Source organism: Cryptomeria japonica, chromosome 10 (assembly GCF_030272615.1).
Source record: "Cryptomeria japonica chromosome 10, Sugi_1.0, whole genome shotgun sequence".
Lineage (NCBI taxonomy): Eukaryota > Viridiplantae > Streptophyta > Pinopsida > Cupressales > Cupressaceae > Cryptomeria > Cryptomeria japonica.
This window is the reverse complement of record NC_081414.1, coordinates 699,218,133-699,227,569: the sequence shown is the minus strand read 5'-3', so window position 1 is coordinate 699,227,569 and position 9,437 is coordinate 699,218,133. Positions and strand designations below refer to the sequence as shown.

At 36.2% G+C, this 9,437-nt stretch overlaps 1 protein-coding gene across 3 annotated transcripts in view; it reads left to right on the top strand.

Moving 5' to 3' along the window:
* The first annotated feature begins 370 nt into the window (after positions 1–370).
* The window catches only part of LOC131040482 (probable protein S-acyltransferase 7), an 83,340-nt gene continuing 74,273 nt past the window's right edge, over positions 371–9,437 (top strand). Inside the window, exons 1-2 of one of the 3 annotated variants that reach the window (XM_057973421.2) lie at positions 371–900; positions 7,371–8,301. The gene's annotated coding sequence lies outside the window, so the exon portion shown is untranslated. The remainder of the gene's footprint in view (positions 901–7,370; positions 8,302–9,437) is intronic. The other 2 variants (XM_057973420.2, XM_057973422.2) reach the window with 2 other exon arrangements.

Sequence of the window (9,437 nt, the reverse complement as noted above, 5' to 3'; positions counted from 1 at the left end):
ATTTAAGTAATTTTGAAAAATTATTATTTTTTAATGTTAAATTAATTTTAAAAATCATCTAATTTAAATATATTATTAAATTAATGATTCCATATGACCTCTAATCTTATTTAGTAATGCTTTATTTAGTTTTTTTAAAATATCATAAAATAAATAATTTCATACTTATTTTGAATTATATTTTTCATTTGATAATTTTGGAAAATAAAAAATTTATAAGGTAAACATTTGAAATTAGTTAGAAAAGGGAGGGAGGGAATATATACAGTCGGGTATTCAATACAATTGAAAAAAGTCTAAAGTTGTCCATTTTAATTAATTTAAAATTTACACCAGACCACTTGTTTCCCAAATTTAAACAACAAATCTAATTAAATGACTGCAAGGAACGCTATCCGTTACATCCCTCGGATATCTCAGCATAAACTAATGCAAATCTAGGGTTTAGCTTATCGCCTCTGTGAAAGCCTACAGATCTGGTAGCTCCCTTTGTTGCATTCCAATCGTATAATTTCCTGGTGAACGCAAACTCCGAGTTGTAACGAAAAGCAGAAATCAATATCAAAAGGATGCTTGAAATGAATGAAATCATACATGAAAAATATTTCTTCCATAACAAAAGATGATATCACACAGGCAGAGACGAGAATTTTCGAACACTGTTTATCCTCCAAGCCCTCAATGTACATTTTGCTGCCTCGCTGGCATTGGCTACAACGGTTGTTTGCTCGATTTGGATAGCGAAGAACCGCGAATCGAATTTACCAAATGCATAGCCATTTTTGCTATATCCAGACATAGTAGGGGGAGACGGAAAGAAGTAATCCAACAGGTTGAAGAGTTTTTTGACGAGACTAGCGAGAACATGGTTATTTCTAGGGAACGGTTCAAGATCTCATTGTAATTTGAAATCCTAACCATCTTTTTTTTAAATCAATGTTTTATTTTGCTTGTGAAGTGGAATGAATGTATGTTTATTAGATAAAATTAAACTCCTGTTTATGCAATCATGGTAGGCATTCTAGAAGTGATAAGAAAGGATGAGAGCCTAACTGTGGATCGATGGCTTTAATACTTTCTCTACTGCCCAATAAATCCAAAAAAAGTGTATTATGCGGAAAGTATAAGCCATAGATCATATACAGCGTTTACAAACTTAGCTCACCACTACAGAACTACAGATACAAGGATAAATCAGGTTCGTACTGTTCAGACTAGGGTAGAAGCCACAGCAGATCATATGAAAGACGAGTAGTAGAACAATGTCGAAAGAATTCAAAAAGATATGGGTAATAACAAAACTCTTATAAAAAAAACATCCAAGAAATTGGATAAAATTAGAGCTTATCTCAAAAAAATCAGAGTTACACAAGCAGAAAAAGATAGTTGTGGTGAAGAAAAGGGTAAGGGAATTGTAATCCTTGAGAGAGCTTCGATTAAAAGTCAAACCAAGAAGGTGGTGTGGCAAAGCCACCACATGAACAACAACTTTTGACACGGAAGAATTTCTTGAAGAACTCAAAATAAAAGCTGTTGTTAAAATAAGAAAGATTGGTTAGAAGAAGCAGGCACTAGAGAACAAATCAAAATTAAATTCCTGCTTACCTAATCATGGTAGGCATTTCAGAAGCGATAAGAAAGGATGAGAGCCTAAATGTGGGTCGACACACTGTATGTAGATTATAAAAACCGAATAATGTCTACCATTGGAAAGCTGAAAAGCGTTCATGTTTTATCATTTTCTCTGCTTGCTTCCTTGGTTTTGTTTCTTTATGGCAAATCTTATTCCAGGATTGTTGTTAACCATGTGTACCTTTTTTGTCGGTCTGAGAAACGCCCCCTTCATTATGTAGAGCCAAAGGGATGCTCTGAATGGCCAACAGTTCAAATATCATATATATAATTGCTGTAGTTGAGAATGATAATCTTTAGTGGGTTTCGCCTTATCACAGAATGACAATATTTCGTCTGTTTTAAGCTCAGAATAAATGCAAGGAATGGAGATTTAGCCTAATTAAGTAGTGGTTTTAGATTTATTGCCCTTGCATTTAAACTATGTTTTTCCTTTTTTGTTCTGACTCCTTGTTTGTTTGATTGTTTGCATATGCTATTGTAAGGAAAATAAATACTTTTCCCAAACTATGTAGCCTAATTAAATAAATGCAATCAATAAGCACGCAAATTAACCTATATAATAGAGTTGGGACTTAATAATTGAAATGGAATAAATGCAATAATCAAATACATGGATTAGGTGTTTTTAACATTAGGATGAATGATGCTTAGTTGTTGCTGATGTCATTGTGAATCAATTTGCCGCTGTCAGAAATTTATCTGCCTTGGTATGATGAATGTCTCAGAGTCTGAACTGTCATAGAAAACCCTATGGATCGATTTTGAGCCCCTCAAGAGAGACCCCTACTGCTGCAAATCTGATCTGCTGTTTAGGTTTGATCTGAGAGATGTGGGAATGATTTGATAGAATGTGTACCTGAAAAGCAACTTGCCTTTGCCTTCTTGGTATTTGAATTTGTCAAGGTTTTGTTCAAAGACACCTTTGAGGAGTCTCCTTACTCAATAGGCGAACAGGTTCTCCTAGGTCAAACCCCTTGGTGGACTAAATTGTTGGAAATGGAAAAGATTTAAGATAACATTTGAATACATGCATATGGCATATATGAAGATGAAGGATATTCAATCCATTTATTGCCTTTATTATTTGAAGTGTGCACTAATTTTAATTACATATGCTTGGCTTATTATTCTGCCTTATGAAATTAAGTGAACATGGAATGTCTTTAAATAACATGACACAGCAACTTGTCACATGAAATGTATTCTCCACTATTGTCAATTTAGCCTAATGACATTTTCCCTTATATTTTGTTCATGATTACAAAGCAAGGGGATCGACATAGCACACAAGAACCCTAGGTTAGTTGACTTGAGAATGTCACAAACCTTTGCCAAATGAAGATGACCCATTTTTAGTAGTTATTTCCTCTAAAGATGTTTTTTTTCCTATATATTGCCAATAAATATAGGTTATCTTGGTGATGGCTTTAAAGTACATAGGTCAATTCCCACAAGAACAAAAATCTAGTTAAAAATGCTCGTAAAAGGCTTTAAATACAAGATATATGACTGGGTTGTATTTGGGTAAATCCCACATTAGATATAATTGTGAGACAATGGTAATTTTTTAAGATATTAGATGTTCAAAAAGGAAGAAGCCAGAGGTTCTTTTGTGTGAAATGAGTCCCCTTGCCTTGTAATTGTTACCAAAGTTCACGAGGGAATATGTTATCAGAGTAAATTACTAGTTATGGAGGTCATCTTATGATGACTAAAAACACATGGATCAAATCCCACAAAATTTAAAATTATAGTCTAAGACTCTAAAGAATACTTTTCCATCCAAAACTGTTCTTCTATTTTTTCACTTTTCTTGCAAATTTCTTGTATTGTCAAGTCTGTTTTCTACTGCAAATTGAGGATTGGCAATATAAATTCCGTAAGCATCACTCAGTTTTGACCATAAACTTGTTTAGAGCATAAAATTGTTTTTGCCTTATGTAGTGCACTTGGCAAGTATTGTCTTGGCATAGAAGACTTACTGGGTGGTAAGTGCAGAGTAATAAAGAAATTCATTAGTGATAGATGGTCATCGATTCACAATAGCAATCATATAGATTAGAAGATTTACAGACCAATCGAGCATGTGACGCTAATCTGACATCCTGGCAAGGAATGACACTATGAAGATTAGGAGCAATATGTCCAACGTACAAAATTATATCGACTTACATATTTGATGCAGAGCAGGGTGGTTGTATTCAAAACCAACTCAAAAAACATTTTGCGAAAATCTTCATACCTCAAATAAAGTGGTTTTCTTCACAATTTGTAGGTGGGGTTGTTTTGGAACAAAACCCTCAAAAATTGACTGCTATTTCTGCAACTAGGGCTAATTAGGACAGCAAATTGGGTTTTATGGCCATAATTTTCAGTGCAGACATGATATCAAGAATGTAACCATGGTTTCAGACACCCATTTGGGCTTTATCCCAATCTGAGCTCCAGATCTCATTTTATTAATAAATAAGGAAATATTTTTAATAAAGTGACATTATAATCACTTTATGGGGAAATAAGTTATAATAATTCATTGGCCCTCTTACCTAGGCATTTTAGTAAATATTATTATAATAATGAAGGGGCCAAATCTATTTAACTCGGGGATGCATCCTTGGCCTGAAAACCCTAGTACCAGTCTCGGGGACGTTTTGGAGACTTGGGGACGGCCAGGGGACGTTTCGGGGACTTGGGGACGGCCAGGGGACGTTTCCCCCCATCCCCAAATTTCCAAGAATTTAGAGGGGACGTTTGCCCTAGCTGGGGGGACGTCCGTATGTCCCAGGGACGGCTGGGGACAGCTGGGACGTCCCCAATCCGTCTCGGGGACCCACATCTAAGACTATTAAAAATATTAAAAAAAAAAAAATGTTGTATTTTCAATTTTTTTTTAAATTTTCTAATACGGGACCCTATTAATTCAAACTGTTATTAAAAAAATTAAAAGGCAACATTAATTAAATTTTAAATTTATTAAAATTTAATTCATATCAAACGTTTAAAATTAATTCATATTATAAATAGAAAATATTAAATTGTTAAATTAATTGGTAAACATTTAAAAATTAAAAATTAATAAATAATAATTTTTTTGGATTAAATATCATAGAACACCAATACAGAGTATCAGATCAGACTGTGCCTAGCAACAACAGAGGCACCAAAAGGTGCATATACAAAAAAATAATAGTTTAAGGGCACCTCCAAGGTGCAAAGTCACAACAGAGCCAAACAGTTACATTAGATTTACAAATATATATGCAAAAAAGAGCTACATCCTGGGACAATAGGCAAAAAACACATGAAACAGAAGCTATAGGAACAACAGGTTAGTATCTGGTGAGGTGCTGTCTCCCAATGGGGGGATGCATGCAACCCAACCCAACTCCCCTTCCATCCACACCTCCACTCGTCCATCTAAATGTGTAGTGTGGTCTCAGATCAGCTCATCTTCCTCCTGAATAACATCCAACCGGATCTGCCTGTGCTCCAGATGTCGCATAAAGGACATCAAAGCTTGCTCAAAGGTAGCCTTGCCAGGGTCATCTCTCTCCCAGGTAAATCCATGTGAGAGCTCATGGATAAAGACAGTAGTAGATCCATCCTCAATCCATTTGTCAAATTTGCTCGCATCAAGCTTTAGAACAACTGTAACCTGCACATATATAGAGTGAAAAATGAGTCTCCTAAGAGACTCAATGAGGTGCCTGGAATTGCCCTTAAAAATGTCATCATTACAAAACTTCGATACAAGCCAAAGAATTTCCAAGGAAAAACAAGACCAAAAGATGTTTGCTAATTTCCTACAGCCCTTGATATAGCCTAGAACAACATCAATGAAAGCAAATGAAGCAGATTCCAAATTGAAACCAAATAATCTCCATATCTCTTTCGCAAAATGGCATTAAAAAAAGCATGCTTCACAGTTTCAAGAACTCTACAGATGTTACAGCAGAAAAAAAGACCATCATTATCCTTGAGGAAGCTTATTCAGTAACAGATGCCAACCAAAGAACTTCTTTTTAGGTTCATTAGGTCCCATCCAGAATCTATTGAGGATGTCCTTCCAAGCCTTAGGTTCCCAGTTTAGGACCCAATATTTGTTTAAGTGCAAGAATATAGAGTCAGACTCGGTGAGGGAGGAGTAAATGCTTTTATCTTTAAGGGAAGGGAGAGGGGTATCATCAGTCCACCATAAGGCAGAGGTGGGGGAGTGCAAAAGGGGGGCAAAAGGAAGGGAGAGAACAGGGGAGAGAGCTGCCTTAGAATGTTATAAGATCTGCCATGGGAGAGGGGAATACCAAACCTAAGAGATAGATCCTCCCAAGAAATCAGATGACCATTATCAAAAATCTGCTCAAAACATCTGATGCCCAAATTGTGCCACTTCATGACAGAGCATCCTTGAAGAATGGCCAAGGGCTTCTCATTATGAGAGACATTCCACCATATTGATCTGTTAGCAGCAAGAGGTCCCTGTGTACTGCCATTTATACTGATCTTAACCAAACGTTTCACATAGCCCCAAGCCTTCCATAATGATTTAAAGATATCAGACCCTGCAGGAGCCACATCAAAGTTTCCAATAAGAAGGTCTAATATGGGAAGATCTTTCCATTTCTTTGCCTTCTTAGGAACAAAGCTCTGAATATTGTGCCTTATAAGAACTTTCCAGGGTTCATTAACCTCCATGGCCCTAAGTATCCATTTAGAAGCGAGAGCTATTTTCTGCAACTTCAAATCTTTCAGCCCCATACCACCAAATAACTTGTGCATAGTACACCACTCCCATTTGACTGCATGCTGTTTCTTAGTTCCCTTACCATCAGACCATAGGAAATCTTTGATCTGCTTTTGGATATGGTTGAATTGATAGTTGCTAAAAAGCCAAGCAGAGGAGAAGTATATATTGTAGGATGCAAGGATTTTTTGACACACCTGGAATCTTCCAGCAAGGGAAAGAAAATTTCTGTTCCATTTGGAGAGCTTCTTATCAATTTTGTTTCTTTCCCAATCCCACATCTCCTTCAGATTTGGTAGAACAGAAAATGGGATGCCAAGATATAAATAATAAATTATAAATAGGAAATCAAAATAATAAAATATTAATTCATTAGTACTATTTTGATTTTCATATCGTAATTGACAATGAAACTATATGGCAGCAGTGTAGCCTTTGGGCATTTTCACATTTTGTATGTTATTTCTTTAATATTTATTATGATATGCATATTGACAATGTGAATGAATTGAAATTCTGAATTATGAATGCATAATTGCATATCGAGTATTGACAATGTTGTATGTTCAGAATTTACATTCTAAAATGTTTTCATAGTATCATACACATCCTATATCCATGTTTTCATATGAATATAATGTATATATGCATGCTTTATACATGTTTCATATGAACATTTAGAATTTTCCCATATATTTTAAATTTTCCCTTTATTTTATATAACCGTCCCCTTTGCCGTCCCCCACCGTCCCCAAATTTAGCAAAAAAATTTGCTGTCCTGGAAATGCGTCCCACCGTCCCTGTCCCAGAAACTCGGGGTAACATAGGGCCAAATTAAAATAATGATGGAGGTCCCTTGTGGTTCGATTTTCATAAGGAGGCATAAATAAAATAAAGTTATTTTATTAATAAAAGGGCAAATGAAACCCTAATTCGAAATTAGGGTTAGGGTTGAAAATAAAAAGTGAATTTGGCATTCATTTTGGGCATCCAGGTTGAGAATTTTAAGAAATTGAGGAGGGAATTCTGATTATCAGAGTTTTTCTACAAACCAAGCCCAAGAATGTAGCCTCTTGAGCTTTCCAGGCTGGACGATACCCCAGTTGGCTGGAGAATTAGAAGTCACTTGATATCATCAGCTAATCAGCAGCAAGTTTGCCATCAAATTGAGAAGAACCAATCACAAATTGCATCAATACAGGCCAGTATTATTATTAATTTATTATTGTCATTATAGAGAGTAGATCTGGAGCATTGAGGGGACATGTGCTTGCCTAGAAGATTTCTTGCCAGCCGTACACCCACGAGAAGGAGCTTACATCACCTCTCAAGGGTGTATTACTTAGCTCAAGGGCAGATCATAGACACTTATCAGCCTGTTACAGTGATCCTCAGTGCAAAAACCAGAATACAGTCATTGTAATTTACAGATCCCAGGGTACAGTTAGCAGATTGAACCTTGTGGCAGTTGTTTCACACATCTACAGGTTGCCCCCATCAGCCGTACAGCTTCAGCAAAGAGTCCCACGTCTCCATCAGCCTGGGCGCTAGGGTTTGAGTGGATGAAATTGTGCAAATTTCTGAGAACTTCTAGATCGGGCCTCTTGGGGAGGTTATAGATTGTCCATCAATCATTAGACTGGCTGTACTTCATCAATTAGAAAGCTGACGTCACCCAGAAAGGGAAAAATTGTATAGTTTCAGAAGTGGAATCCAGGGAATTCAAGTGTTTACAGAATAATTAAAGGACGGAGGTGCAAATCGAGCTGAATTAGAATGTTTTCAGACTTTCATCTAGTTTGAGTTTGCTGTACAGCACCCACCTGAAGCCTACATCAGCCATAGACAGCCCTTGTGCGACACATTTGGAAATATTCAGCCTTCTGTTAATTCTGCCTTTCTAATATTTGCAAGGTTTTATCCTGGTATGAACTTCTGCATTTGATTTGACTTTGAAATAATAATAAGAAATCTGATTTTTTTAATAGCAATATGTGTTATTTCATCCTTAGGAGTTTGTTGTGTTGTTTGGGTTCATCATTTCTTTTCAGTATTGCAATATTATTTAAAAAGAATACAAAAATCAGAGCGTAGAAACAAAACATAAACCAATCCTTTCGCTGGTCAAAGACAATTACTCAAACCAAACTCAGCAATCTCAATCAAGTCCTACTTGGTATCTTTCATAGATTCACTCCTCTTTCACCTCCAATCGGTCGCAAGCCAATACTGGTCCGTACAAGGACGTACAATACGCTACGCTGCAATAGGGCTGTTACGGGGGAAATCTGGAAATTGCAGCCACTAAAACGTTCATAACTTCCTCAAAACTGAATGAAATTAAGTGAATCAAAAAGGAAAAGAAAGTAGATTTGATGGTATTTCATCCCCAATCGTTTCTAGATCAATATCAATTCATACAAACACATACAATGCAAAGAAACAGCAAGGAAATGTTCAGGTTTGCAGAAAACAGAGATATTTTTATTATTCCAACTTCAAGATTTTCAATAGTCACCATCTCCAACCACCTCTCTCTTTGTGTTCGACCTTACCAAGCCTTTTTAAAGGTATTTCCAATGGTTACAACCAGCTTTTCAAGTTATGACTGTTCATCTTCCCATACAAACCAAAAATGCAAAGTTGTATGACAATATTTTGACAAACATGACAACTTTTACAATATTTGCCATGTGGCCTAAAAATGACCTCCTAAGACTCAAACTCGATACAAAAAAGTTCAAAATGGTCTAAAAGACCTTATTACATGATCATTCCACAATATTAAAGCAAAATTGACAAAATTGCCTCATGGAGGCATGAACCCAACTAGGTGCTCTTGCACCATACTCCCGCACAAAAAATGAACTCAAGTCTACTTGAGTGCAGGTCTTCTTTCTCTTCCCAGTCTTCCAATTCTTTTGTACCATTGCCTTGATGTCTTCTTGGCTTTGCCTTTGTGTCTGCAACTTGTTGGCTCTAGGTTGTCTTCTCAACTCCTCCACTTCTTCCTTCATCCTTGTAAGGTAGTCTTTCTTTGGCATCCTTCTTTGAATCTGAT